The sequence below is a fragment of the Papaver somniferum genome, unplaced genomic scaffold (assembly GCF_003573695.1).
Source record: "Papaver somniferum cultivar HN1 unplaced genomic scaffold, ASM357369v1 unplaced-scaffold_137, whole genome shotgun sequence".
Lineage (NCBI taxonomy): Eukaryota > Viridiplantae > Streptophyta > Magnoliopsida > Ranunculales > Papaveraceae > Papaver > Papaver somniferum.
The window spans coordinates 4890933-4906238 of record NW_020622934.1 but is presented as its reverse complement, the minus strand read 5'-3'; positions in this window follow the sequence as shown (position 1 = coordinate 4906238).

The window sequence follows — 15306 nt, the reverse complement described above, 5'->3', positions numbered from 1 at the left end:
GAATCATTTCGTTTAGCATAAAAGCATATGTGTTTCGGGGTTTCAACTTTTGCATTGCATTAGTTAAAACCAGTTTTCAACCTTTCTCTGGTAAAGGTTGGTTTTTGTTGTTATTATTTTATCTTGTGAGAGGATGACAACACAACGGGGGAGTGTTCTAACTTGAACTGGCGCTTAATGATATATCTTTCTAGGGAGAAGAGGATGCGGAATTTGAGGTAACGAATTTGTTAGTTAATCGTTTTCCTGTTTAAGAAAAGCCTGATTTTATTGCACATATTTATTGCTTTTGCTTAAAAAACTTTCGGTACAATTGATGTTTATTCCATTATTTGTGTATAGATGTGTGTGCAATTCAATTATTTCCGGTTAAGAAAAACTATTGTTATCTTGCTTTATTGTTAGGTATCAATTGTTTAGGCTTACAAAATTTCGGTGCAATTGTGGTACTATAATGTCTATGTTTGTTTCAATTGCATCCGGTTGAGGTAAATAACTATGCAAGATGATTTATTTGGTTTATATGAATTGTTTATGGCTTAACAAAAAGGTTTTCGGGATGAATTTTTTTAGTCCAATTCGATTCCGGGTAAGAGAAACTAAGTTAATTCTGATCTTAGTTAGACATATCAAAGTGGAGGTTTCAGTTATTCAAGTCTAATCGAATGCCTTAACAAGAAATGCTAGTTAATTAACCTAGTACTTGTCTTGTTTAAAAGTGAAAGGTCTAAGTTGTTATTTGAATAGTTAGAACCTGGTGAGAAAAATAGAGGTAATTATGATCTTTATTTTGGTCTTGTCGAACAAGTGATTGTATTTGTACAATCGGTTTAGGAAAAGAACTAAAGTTCTTAGTCGATTTTTGATTTGCTAAACTATTAGGGAAAATTGCTTCGAGAAATTGTTTCCTTAGTAACATATCAAAACAAAATTACTTTGTAGTTTCGGTTTTGATATTGGTTATCTAAAATGGTGTGTGGAACCCTCGTGCTTAACTCTTATAGGTTTTGCAAGTCTTTTGAGATTTGTAAGATCCTTTCGGTTTGTCCTTTATTTGCTCGTACCTTTGTCGTTTTGTGATAAAAAATGGGGAGAAATATATGGAATAAACAAGTGATTTGGTATCAGTAAGGAAAAGACAATGGTGCTTAAACATTATATCTAACGAAAGAGTAAAGCATAGACTAAGGGGGAGTAACATATCATATTGATACTTGTGGTTATCTTAACTACAAAGGGAATAACAAAGACGTGCGGATTGAAAATATACCTATCTTACCTTTAGGGGGAGTATTATCTTTGTTATTATAATGTCAACAACGACATTTATGGATTGAATGTATACAGGTTATTGTGACGTTGAAACTTGGAATCAAGCGAATGTGTAATGAATTCTTGTAATTTGTTTATCCATATGATGTAAGAGTTTTGTCACTAAAATTGACAAAGGGTGAGATTATTAGAGCATAGCTCGGTTGAACCCACCAAGCGTTGGTATGTCAAGTTTGGTTGTCATATTTTAGTGAACGAAAACTCTTTTAAAGAGTCGCTTGATTATTTACTAGAGTCAACTTCGTATAGGTTAGCTAGAAAGTTACTAGGATATGAGACTTACAAGTATTACGTGAAGACTTGAAGAATGTGAAGAAGTAAAGAGCTACAACAACGAAATCATCCTTCCTCTTGAGGATAGTAATATTTAACTTGAACTGTTTCATTCCTAATGTATCTTTCAAGTCGTGCATATTGAAAACATAACTGCGAACCTGTGAATGATTATACTCTAGTTAGACATGGTATTAAGGAATTACAATACGAAGTATAACGTCATCTTTTGAACTTTGTATATAAGACATCGACATAATCGTATGAATGCTATTGTGATTATGTATGGGTATGGGTGAAGATTTCGTCCTAGGAAACATTGTTTTACATTCATTTAAAGGAAGTACAATTCATAAACTTGTTTTATGAATCGAAAGGAAATCGCTAGGCTTATTGGTGTTGTTATTCATTGCAAATATTTGGATTACCAATATGTATGTTTAGTATAATGATAAGTGCATAATTCATATGATTTTAATGTTTATTCCATACTTGGTTTAGCTATTACTCTTGCATATTTTCGTATTATTACTATTGTTTTCTCTTATTTGTCTCTATTAGGTGAATCATCCAAAAAGGAGATACAAAGTGCTGAAAATATCTAAGTAGAGAAGTATTCCAAGTATCCAAGTTCCCAAGTCCAAGAGAAGTGGAAGAAGTGCGACGAAAGGAACAAAACGTTCAAAATCAAGAGAAAGGCCAAAGACCGATCTTAAATCATTCAAATTAACGATTTCTAATCACTATATTGAGGATAATTGAAAGATAAAAATAATGCAAAAATAATGAGGTCATTCCGAGTTTGGATGAAGAAGTTGTGGCCAAAACAAGTTTTTATCAATACCGAAGACAGTAAGGTTCGCATACCAGGTTCGTATACCGGGTACGCATACTTAATTCCGAAAATTTCTGCTGAAATTTGAAGTTCGCGGACTAGTACGCGTACTTAGAAAGTGGGAAAACGTGTATTAATACCTTGGAAGACCTAAGGTCACGTTTGGTATCATTATTTCGTATTTTCGGATCGGGTTCTTGAACCGAACTAAATACTTGATGGCCAAGCAATGTAAACCTATAAAAAGGTATTAGGTCATGTAAAATGGAGAATCTCATATTATACTTTTGTTCTTCATTAATATTTTAGGGTTTACCCCTTTAAAGGGAAACCGGGTAATTGTATAATCATGAGAAGCTAAATCCTTTGTTGATTAAGGATGAATTCAATGTTCTAAGCGTGAAACTTTATTAATAATACAAGTCTATTTGAGGTTTTAATCATCATCGTTTGTTTTCATTATATCTAGGGTTTATGATTGATTCTTAGATTGGTTTGGGTGCGCAACTGGATTAGTATATTAATCAATCTATTGCTAGTAGAGAGTTGAGCGATCCGTAATTGTCGTGCATCTCCTACACAAGTAGAAAACATGAGACCTTGCAGAGGGATTATGTAAAGCAATCGTATTGGAAACAACACCAGTAAGTGAACCGAGCGTACTGAGTTTAACTGCTGGGATCAAACCTAAATTCACAAACCCTAAAGCGTTCGATTGAGTTACACCTTGTAAGCGTACCTCAAGACGGCTCAGTTAGATAGAATCTGGTGACTAAGCGTACCTGTTATCCGGTGATACAAGAAGTTTTGGGGATATCTAAGCGCACCTGCTATTCTACGGTTGGTGATGAATGGTTCTTACGAATGATAGATAAGTATTCTAATCCAGTTATCGCTTGGTAACGGCGAAGGATTCCTGAATCATTTCTTTTCTTCTTTATTGTCTTTTTATTCATATCATAACCAAAAACCCCTTTGTTATTTACTTTATTTTGCTAATAAAAATAACCTATCAATTACACAGCTCTCTGTGGGAACGATCTCTTACTACCGCTATATTACCAGTTAATTAGTGGGAAATATATTTATTAATTTGTTGTGCCTACGACAGCCCATCAAATTTTGGCGACTTCTAATCATATAACAAATCATTATCCAGAATAATACCAAACCAACCTATTTCATGACGACTCACAAGAAAAAAATCTATTGTATCCATAGTCATTAAAAAGAACCTCAAAAGAAAAGTGAAACTTTTTATCAAGTACTATGTTTTTTCGTTTAACCAAAAAAACATAGTACTTTTTTATTTAGGAAATGAAAGGCTTCCTATCCTAAATACGACAATCGAAAGTGTCACCTCATATTGATCAGTTAAAAATAGAAGTTAATGGGAATCGTTCATCTTATCAATTTAATTAGCAAATTCATCGAGCCATATTGATTTAGATTATTCCAATACTTGTTTATTTGTTTGTTGCACAAAAAAACTTTTTGAATTCCCGGTATAAAGAGATTTTTCTAAGGAAAAAGCTTTTAGCGCAACCAAATATCCTTTTCTTTTCCAAATGTTTTTACGAATACGCTTTTTTGACATAGAAGTACGTTTCTTTGGAACGACCATTTTAAAATAAAGAGGTTACTTACTGTTATAGTTGGATGTGAAAGACATGTGTTGTTCAAAATGCGTCATTTTTTTCTTTAGCTATATATTTATCCCTAGATCATACTTTCTTGATAATATACAATATGGATGTGTGAGTCCCATATAGGATTTCCGGAGAAAAGTTGGACATCTTAATTTCTTCTTTATTTTCGGAATACTTTTATTCACATTTTTATTACATATAATATCCAAATAAAGAAGAATTTTTATATACTAAACTTCGTTCGAATCCATATCTATGTCACCATCATAAAAAAGGGGGATACGGCTCATAGTATTCTATTTTATTTAAGAAAATAAAGAGAAAAATTGGAAAACGCTTACCTTAATTTAAGAGAAGAATACTGTAACTGTAACCTTTTTTCTATAAATTCATCAATTCAATAGAGTACAGTACCCTTAATTAAATGAAAATTTCAAAATAGGAAAAAAGGAATGAGACTGATATGGAATCTGTTAATATAATAAACACTTGAGAAAAAGCCATTTAACTAAGTCCGTTTTTCAATTCTACACGAAGTCGTGGGGTATCAAAGTGCCGAATATCGTAGAGTTTTCTAAAAGTATCCGTTGTTTTGGGGGAATAGAATCTAGAATTCACCCGAGAATAATTAGTAAAGTCTTACAAATATACTAACTCAAATCAAAGGTCTTTTTTGGGGGTCAAGTTTTTGACAGATCCTATGTTCAATAAAGTTATTGATGGATCTTACATACCAGAATAAAGTATTTTTTTACTATAATTAAATTACTTAATTGTTTTTCCTTGATCAATGAATACGGATTATAATAATAATAAAGAAAATGAAACTGCATATTCTGATTCTGTATCTTCATAAATATCCTAGTTAATCACTGAGCGGTACCTTTTTAAAAATGATTTTATTTTTTGACCTATTGTAACTTCTGAGTTTTTCTTTTTTGGAGGGAAAGAATTAAAAAGATTTAAGAATTCAAAATCCTATTTTAGTTCTTTCTTTTCTTTATTTTATTGCTCCTTCTGAAAGATATATGAGCTGGTGAATTGAAAAAAAAAGTTTTATTTTCTTATGGAACATACATATCAATATGCATGGATCATACCTTTCGTTCCACTTCCAGTTCCTATAGCAATAGGGGTGGGGCTTCTCCTTGTTCCAACGACAACAAAAAACCTCCGCCATATCTGGGCTTTTCTTAGTGTTTTATTACTAAGTATAGTTATGCTTTTTTTCAATCGATCTGTCTATTCAAAAAATGAATGGTAGTTCCATCTATCAATATTTATGGTCTTGGACCATAAATAATGATTTTTCTTTAGAGTTTGGCGACTTGATCGATCCACTTACTTCTATTATGTTAATATTAATCATTATTGTTGGAATTATGGTTCTTATTAATAGTGATAATTATATGTCTCATGATGAAGGATATTTGAGATTTTTTGCTTATATGAGTTTTTCTATACTTCCATGTTAGGATTAGTTACTACTTTAAAATTTAATACAAATTTATATTTTTTGGGAGTTAGTTGGAATGTGCTCATATCTATTAATAGGTTTTTGGTTCACACGACCAATTGCAGCAAATGCGTGTTGATAGTTTGTGACCGAATTGTCCTCAATTTTCAGTATTGTTGGTACTCGATTTTCTACTTATTATGGTGTTTTATGGGTTTGTAGGTATTTTTGGAAAATAAACATTTTTGGAAAATTCGGAATGAAAAGTTGGTATAGGCACCCGGAGGACACATGTTATTCGGACTCTTAGTTTTGGATAAGGGGTACCCCAAGGAGCCAACTGCTAATCGCACCCCATTACTGGTTAAGGGGGCCCCATCTTCTTCCTTGATTTGAAAAGAAAAATTGGCGGGAAATTTGGTTTCAACGGTAAAGGATTTATTATCTTTAAGATAAAAATATCTTCTTGCCTTATAAACATGAAGTTTTGAAGAAAAATGAAGTTATCTTGTATTAAACAAGAAAGATATCCTTAGAAGATTTTATCTTGGATTTTATTCTGCGAATTAAAGAAGATATGGGTTTAATAAAGACATATATATAATAAAGAGAAGGAAAAATTCCTGAAGATATTTTTAATTAAAAAGAAGAAGATTTTGGAGTTATGGAAGAATATATTTGAGTGATGTGTATTTGTGTGTATAAATAGAGAGCTAGAGAGCACATTTGGGGGAGTTTTGGGGGACAAATGAAAATCACTGCTTTAATAATTTTCTCACATTTTCATCATTTGTAAACCACTTTTTGAGCCATGAATAAATATTTTAAGTGTGTTTGCATCATGAGAAGCTAAACCCATCACTGGGACGATAGAGGAAGCTGTTTTTCACCCATATGGTAATTAAATTAATTCTTTTATAACTATGTGCATAGAATTTAATTGTTTTATGATTTTAATCAATTATTTTTTATTTTGTCTGATGTCACATGCTTAGTTTTGATTACTTTTGATGCGTCATGCACACAACTTACAACAAATGTTTTATGAAATCTACTTTGGCAAAGAATAGAGTTAATATTTCTTTTATTTTGAGCTATAATTGCGTAGGATTAATTTCTGAACCACTTGAATATGAAAAACAGTGAAATCCTGAGTCCTAGTAAATTCTTCATCCTGTGACATATTTTGTATATATTTTCTTATTTTTAGTATTTGAGCCGAGAATCAATCTCAACAAAGTCCGAGCGAACGACAACCTTATTTACCACTATGAAAATTCGATCACTTGTCAAAAAGCGTTTGTAACTAATCGTGTAGGGAATTTTGGTTTATTATTAGGAATCTTAGGTCTTTATTGGATAACGGGTAGTTTCGAATTTCGAAATTTGTTTAAAATAGTCACTAACTTGATTGAGAATAATGGTTTAAATTCTTTATTTCTTACTCTGTGTGCCGCCCTATTATTCCTTGGTGCAGTTGCGAAATCTACACAATTCCCCCTTCATATATGGTTACCTGATGCCATGGAGGGGCCTACCCCTATTTCAGCTCTTATACATAGTAGCAGCGGGAATTTTTCTTGTAGCTCGACTTTACCCTCTTTTCACGGTTATACCTTACATAATGAACCTTATTTCTTTGATAGGTGTAGATGGTGGATTTTCAATAAAGGGCAAAACCGTAAAATCATGAGGCATGTTTTTGACACGGCTTTCAAGCATGCAACGATTCATATTTTACGAATCCATGATGAATATGTTTTCGAAAAGGCTTCACTAGCTGAGCGTTCGATCCCTAGCATTTCGTCGTGATTTATGTGCAGAATAACGCATTTGGGCGGTTCTCCGTATATTGAGAACTTAACGCCTTCAGGACGTCGGTGATAGTCAATGTTTCCTGACTGCAGGAGAGAGACCCACCTCAACATATAAGAATAATTGGGCGGCGGACGCTTTCAGAACGTTGGTGACACTCACCGTTCCATGATTATGTGGAGAGACTGTGCATAGATTCAAACGTTTCTCTGTAGATTGAGAACAGTAACGCCTTCAGGTCGTAAACAACATCCTGACTCCCCGACTATGCACCATTCAGAAAAGATGTGACGCTTTAACTAGCTAACATCTTTTCTACAATAGGTTAATTCTACCGCGACATTCACTACTGAACTCCCAGAGTAATCTATTATTGCTCCTATTCCATGGTCGAATCCACGGTCTGATCCCATGGAATGGTAATAATAATTGCTCCGATTCTATGATCGAATCAACGGGTTGATCTCATAGAATGGCAATAAAACAATTATACTATCTCAATACTCCGATTTCATGATCAAATCCACAGCTGATCTCATGAAATGGTGATAGATAATTTTAATTACTCTGACTCTATGGTCGAATCTACAATCCCATAGGGTGGTAATGCTTGTTTTATTATTCTGAATTTGTAGTCGAATCCACAGCTGATCCTATGAATTAATAATAAACAACTATTCATTTTATTTCTAAGTTTCATGAATTATTTTCCACTGAAATTCATAAATTATTAATAAATACTCAACAACCGGGCATCTCGACCATCATTGAGTAAGCCCCACAAAAATGGTGCGAGTGTACTCGACAATGATGCACGACTGAGCACCCGGATGCACGAACGAGTGTCCAAAAATATGAAATAATGAGGAATCCTTTTCAAAACAGGAGAAAACAATAAATATTAATAAAATAATAAAAAGCGTCCAAGGCGGGCCCACCAGCCGGCCGTGCCCTAGACACGGTTGGTCCGCGCCTCTCCCATTATTTTCCTTATTTTTGGTTATTTCGTGAACTCACGAAAACTCCTTGGTTTTAGAAACTTTCCTTGTTTTTGCAAAACCCGTGAATTCTCCATAACTTCGTGGATTCACAAAATAATATTATAAAATAAGGAGAGGTGTGCGGGACCGGGCAACCCAGCTGGCCGGCCATGCCCGACCCGTGGTCGGTCCCATACCTCACAATCCTTATCTTTCATAATTATTATTCCCTAATCTCACGAAACTCCTCCGTTTCAACAAAAACTCATGGATTCTCCATAACTTCAAGGATTCTCCATAACTTCAAGGATTCATGAAAAATAATAATATAGGGAAAGGTGCGTGGGATCGGACAACCTAGCCGGCCGACCATGCCCTAGACATGGTCGGTCCTACACCTTGCAATCCCTAATCTTGCATAATTATTATTTTCCTCAATTCATGAAACTTCTGGGTTTGAGCAAAATTTATGATTTCTCCATATTTTCTCAAATATTGCTCAAATCACGAAAAACCAAAAGCCAAAAGCCAACATAGTCACATGAATGGCTAGCCTCTCACAGCAATTTTAAATATTAAAACACTTTTATTTTAATATTTTCAAAATATTGATGAATTGAGTATGCATGCTCATTCCAACAAAAAAATCGAGAATTCTCAGTCAAGATGAAACTCTTCTGAAAATTCACGATATTGCTCGAACGCGCATCAGAAAATATTGAAACCCTCAGTATGGAAACACGGACACCACGGCAACACGTGCAGGCCTTCATGACCGACCAGGGTCATTCCTAGGGCTTGCACAAGAACGATCCCACACGTTTTCATAATTCTGACCTAATTTGCTCAATTGCTCATACTGGGCCCGAACTCTCTCCAACCAACTGGGGGATTCTCCAAATTGACCAACAACTGGTCCCGTGACCAACAAGAGCCGGTCCCATGCTCTCTTGGTTGGTCCTCATCTTTCATTCCCAGGTTTTATCACTTAATGTTGAATCCAGCAATATTTCAATAAATAATGAATCTTGCATTTAATCATCGTTTTTTCACCAACTCTCAAACTGAGAACCCTGGTGCGTGCTCACTCGAGCACTGGGAACCCATGGACGCTCATCATTCCATGTGGTTGTTCCCTCCTCACTGTCCAAATGTCCAAAGTCCAAAGTAAAGTGCAAAAATATTACAAAAATTTCCTAATACAATTCTAAAAAAAATTAAAAATTAAAAAAAATAAATAATAATAAAACTAAATCCTAAAAAATTATTTGTCTTCTTTTTTTCTTTTCTTTTAGCTTTGAGCTTTGTTCCAAGTCCTTAGTGTCCAATCTTCAAACCTGCAAATCAAAGACACAAACAAAGAAACGTAAAGAGGAACAATTGAAAATAATAAAAAATAATAAAAACCTAAAAATTCTACCTAAGCACAAATCCCCGGCAGCGGCGCCAAAATTTGATGTATTTTCAAATGGTTGTAGTGATAGTGGTAAAAATGGGTTCTTTTCAGATTTGTGTAAGGAATAAAATTTTTAGATTTTTTTTTAAAACTTAAGAATGTAGCAAAATTAAATAGCAAAGTGATGTGAAATTTTATCGAAAAATAGGGGTTTAAGATTCCACCATTCAACAATACTTATATGATCTAATATTTTTTTTTACTATGCAATTTAAATAATTGGTTTGATTCAAAATATTGCCAAAAGCAGATTTCCAAAATATCAAATGTTAATCACAAGTATAATGCATCAAGAGTCTAAAACTAAGCATGCATTATCAAGGGAAAACACAGTTGATTAATAACAATCATTTAATTCATTTTTATCAATGCAATTAATCACATAAAAATATTGCATAAAAAATTTGAGATTACCACATAATTATTGTGAGAATGGCTTCCTCTGTCACCCCTGGGATTGGGTTTAGCTACTCATGATGAAAAACCTCTCAAAATATTTCATTGATGCTCAAAAGTGTTTTACAATGAAGAGAAAGACAAGAAAATGATATAAAACAGGATTCTGCAACCCACAAAAGGCGTCCAGAATCAACGATAGAGATGAAGTGTTGTTGTCGTTGGAAAACTATGACCCACAAACGACAGTTGTTGTCTTTGTTGGTAAACGACTGCCTTTGGTAGTCTGTTCTTCCTCTTCTTCTTCCTCCTCGAGCAGCCGCAGCAGCAGAACCAGAATCTCTGCAACTTCAATTTTCTTGCTCTGTAGTGCTCTAAACCTCTCCCAATTCTCTCTCCCCTCTTCTATGAGTCCCCAGCACTCTATATATACTCCATAGGATCAAGAAGTCTCGCTATAACTCGAGATAATTCTCTCTTAACTCGGTTTGATGAAAAAATATTCTGGGAATATTTTCTTCCCTGATTTAGCTTCTCACGCGTATATTTCCATCCTGGTCACTCTATAAATGTTTACACATGACCCACAATGTTGCTAGAGCCCTCATGCATGAGCAGAACACGCTCAAATCTTCTCCAATCCCGTGTCCAACCCGTGTTTCCCTGTTTTGCATTCCGTGAATTATCCAGCTAATTCTGGCCAAATTTGATCGAACCAAAAGCCCAAAACGTGTTTGCTAGGACATATCACAACTTCCTACCAAAAATCAGCTATTGAATCGCCCTAGAACACGTTCAAAAATTCCAACAAAACATATGCCAGTTGATAGTATTTTTTCCCCGCCAATTTTTGGTTTTTGAATTTGGGAAGAAGATGTCCTCCCCCCTAACCTGAACTGGGGTGCGAATAGCAGCTTCCTTGGGGTGACCTGGCGGTGCTCCGTGCAACTTTTCGAGCCGAATTTTCCAACAATAATTATTTTCCAAAAATACCTACAAACACACAAAACACCATAATAAGGACGAAAACAAGTACTAACAATACAGAACATTGAGGACAAATTAGACACATAAATGCGTCTATCACTCACTCATGACCAATTTTCAGCAATTCACCAATTGATGAAGGATTGATAAAATTAGGGTTTCGAACAAACGCTCCATGAATCACCATTCTGAGCAAGTTCAAACACAAAACAATGTTGATTCAGCAATCAACATCCATATTAATAATATTCGGTAATTCACCAATATTTTTGATTAATATTTTATTGGGTCACGGCACCAGTAAATAATTCGTCGAATTGAGCAATACTTGCTCAGTTGCTCGAATATTGATCCAACCATCAATGTTCAGTAATTCATCAGTAGTTTGTCGAATTGAGCAACACTTGCTCAATTGCACGTAAGATTATCAATATTCAATATTTTGTTGAATTGAGCAACACTTGCTCAGTTGCACGCCAAAATTATCAAATTCGTCGAATTGAGGAATGCTTGCTCAATTGCTCGAAAAACTCTCAATATTCAGCAATTCGTAGTGCTCTAGTCAGTAATTCATTGACATCTCAGAGAACTACATGTTCAATCCATGAATCATTGAGCATTCACCACTTATGCTCGATTCAACAAAACTAGACTCACAGTCTAAATTAATCAACAAATGACTAACCAATACACATCTGCCTTGCAGACTCCATGATTCGTGAAATATCAATCACGTCACAAATGGGAGGATATCACTTAGGGTTTTGGTCTTGAGGTCTACGACACGTGGATTCATCCACAACAAGAAATGTGTGTAAGTCGTGTAAACGGTTAAAGGATTTAGCAAAGTAGTGGGTGCATGATCAGTCAAGTCTCCGCATGACATGGAACTGACTTTACCACGATCTCCCACTTTCCCACTCTTTCACTCAAGGAACCGTCACACTTACAGGGATCAGTGGTACATCATTCTTGCAATAAAAATAAGTCTAAATCGAAGACATCAGGATATCATCAATCATCGATTATCATCATTATCCGTCAACAACTCGATATAAACTTATTCACATAACTCAACTTCAGTAGTTCAACAATATTTCAGAAACCTTCAACACACCCACAGTCCTAGATCATCACTGATCCCACACAACTCTCAGCTTTCCTCCTACAAATCAACCCATCTCCCTCTTTGCGACCGAATTGACCCTGGAACGGCCATTGTCTTGGTTTAGGACGGAGTCATACAGATTGATTTCCCGAATCTAAGCACCCCCTTTGAAGCGGTGCATCTGTGTGAGGATTAACATTTTGCCCGACTGAGGAGTCTCGACAGCACGCTCGACTCTTCACTTTCCCAAAAAACCGGCGCCTCGTTTTTCCCATCCACAGATTAGCGACCACAGTGGGAGATTAATCTCTCGGTTGCAATCTCACATTTTCGCAAAATGGTTGATCTTAGGTCAGGTTCAGTTACAAATCCTAACGCGAACATCGCTAGCACTAGCTACAACGGTGATATTCCAGAAACCATTCCTGCTTCCAACAATGGGTGTGACACTACTCCTTCTATAACCAACATGGAAAATCATCCTATTTTTGGCCGACATCCGAAGAAATCAGAGAAAATCCACCCACTATCGCTGATCTCATGAAAGTCCAAGAAGTTCTTGCCAAAAATCAAACTGATATGGCTGATACTCAGAAGGAGCTATGTAACTACCTCAAAACTCTTACTGACAAGATGTCAGACAAAACTCAGGAGAAAGGTAAAGACAAGGAAACATCTCCAAGCACGGATCCTGAAGTTATTCCAGTCCACGACGATGACGAGGCCCACAAAGCTGCGGAACCCGTTGGTTTCACCACCCGTGAAGACTTGGAACGTTTTATGGAGAATCAAGGAAGGGGTCATACAACGACTGTGCACCGTCATCAGCCTGCGTACCCTGCAGCCACACGAAGGATTCTTCTCCCAAAGGGCTGCACTTCTCCAACGTTCACACTCTACAATGAAACGGGGAATGCTCGAGAACACGTTTCTCGGTTCCTGGCATTAAGATAACATGAATACAACCATGTCGTCCGTTTGAAGGAGTTTTCAAAATCCCTGACGGGTCAAGCGTATAATTGGTACAACAACATTGCACCAGGAAGCATAGCTAATTGGGGATAAATGATTAATGCTTTCTACAGAAAATACTTCTTTGTTTCTGAGCAAATTACTCTTTCTGACTTGGGAAGGATGGCTCAGAAAACTGCCGAAAACGAATGACTATGTGAAGAGGTTCAGGGTTCAAGCTTTGGATTGTCATGATCCAAACATTACTGAACAAAAACTGGTGGACTTGTGCATCAATGGGATGATCCCAGTTTACAGAGCTTTGCTGGAAAATCTTCGCTTTCAGACCTTTTCAGAACTTCATGAAGCGGAAAAGCGATCAGCGACTACTGCTCCCGCATTGCTAGAAAGAACGAAAACTGTCAAAGTAGAGGAATCGAAAGACAATCGAAGAAGCACTGCCCAGCGTCTGATCAACAAGCAGTACAACGTTGAAACTTCCATGAATGTTGTTGAAGGGAGCAAGAGAAAATCCGAGGCACAACAACATAAGAATGCTTCTCCGACGTCTCACCCTCCGAAAGCTCCAAGGAAGGACAACCAGACTAGAAATACACAACCCCAACAGAATGATCAAGAAGATCCTGACTTCCCTTTTCCCATTGAAGAAGTGATCGAACTATTAGAAGTCTGGATCCAAGATGGTGCAATCAAACTACCTCCTGTCAAAAAGGAACCGACTGTGGAACAAATGGAAAATGCACGCTACTGTCATTTCCATAGGTATATCAGTCATCCAACAAGTGATTGCAGAAGTTTGAAGCGCATTTTCAAAGAGAAGGCCGACTCAGGAGAACTGGGGACTGAAGGAGTGCACAAAAATCCTCTCCCAATCAGACATTTGCACTCTCCGAGAAGCCAGTCAAGGAAGCAGTTCAATCCTTAATTGAGCACGTCTGCGAGTTGTTGTACTTGTCAAAGGTTCAAAGATATGATATGTTTGCTTCACTGAACCATATTGTGTCAGGCAAAAGACTGACAATTCAGGAGACATTCCTTGAACTGCCAGTGACGGACAAAGAGATGTAAGACTGGGGACTTCTCACTATGGTGCATCTCAATGGAAATGAATTCAAACGAGCATTGGTCGATGTTGGCACTGATGTTAACATCATCCCTTTGAAAACCCTCAGAGCCGCTGGTATTACTCGACAAGAGGAAACGCATGCCCCTATCTCAATCCGAGACCATGAGGGAACCTCCAGGGAGGCTTATGGTTACATCATTCTAAACATAAGAAATAATTCAACCTGGACCGAAACTAAATTCTTCATAAAGAGGATCCGGGATATGACATGATTCTGGGGCGAGCATGGATTCATGATGGAAGAGTTGCTGCGGTATCTTCATCTTCAGTTGCACAATTCTCCGTCGAAGAAAGTTCTGACTCGGAAGATGATCAACCTTTCGAGCATTTGGAGAAATTCCAAGCCTTGATAGGACTCACACAAAATCCTGAAGAAAGCGCGCGTGAATTTATCAGGAGATTCCGCACGCAGGCAAGTCTTATTCCCCCTCATAATTCCATATTAGCAACTTTCAAATATGCTACCCTAGTCCGGGGACTCAGTTATGCTCAAAACCTAGCTATCACTAAACGTTATGAGTGGCTAGTTTCGCCCCAGCAATACTTTATTAAGTGTTTAGGTGCAGAACGTCTCAAAATTCAGCACTCCACCAACACGGTCATCTCCAGAATAATGGCCGAGTTTGATAAACAGTATCCTAGATACTTCCATCTGCGTGAGTGTCCACATGTACCACAACCATGGAACTATACTTCTCGGGGAATCCCAAATAAGCAGAAGATATTCAAGGCGCGTACAACCAAGTCTAACAAATTCCAGGAAGGAGATTTAGTTCTTAAGGCAGCTGAACGTGATCTCCATTCTACAAGGAGCTCCAATTGGGAAGGACCTTTTATGGTTGCAAGATCCATAATTGGAGGATACTACAAGCTAATCAACATGGATGGCAGGACCATACCAGTAATTCATGAGAATTGGCT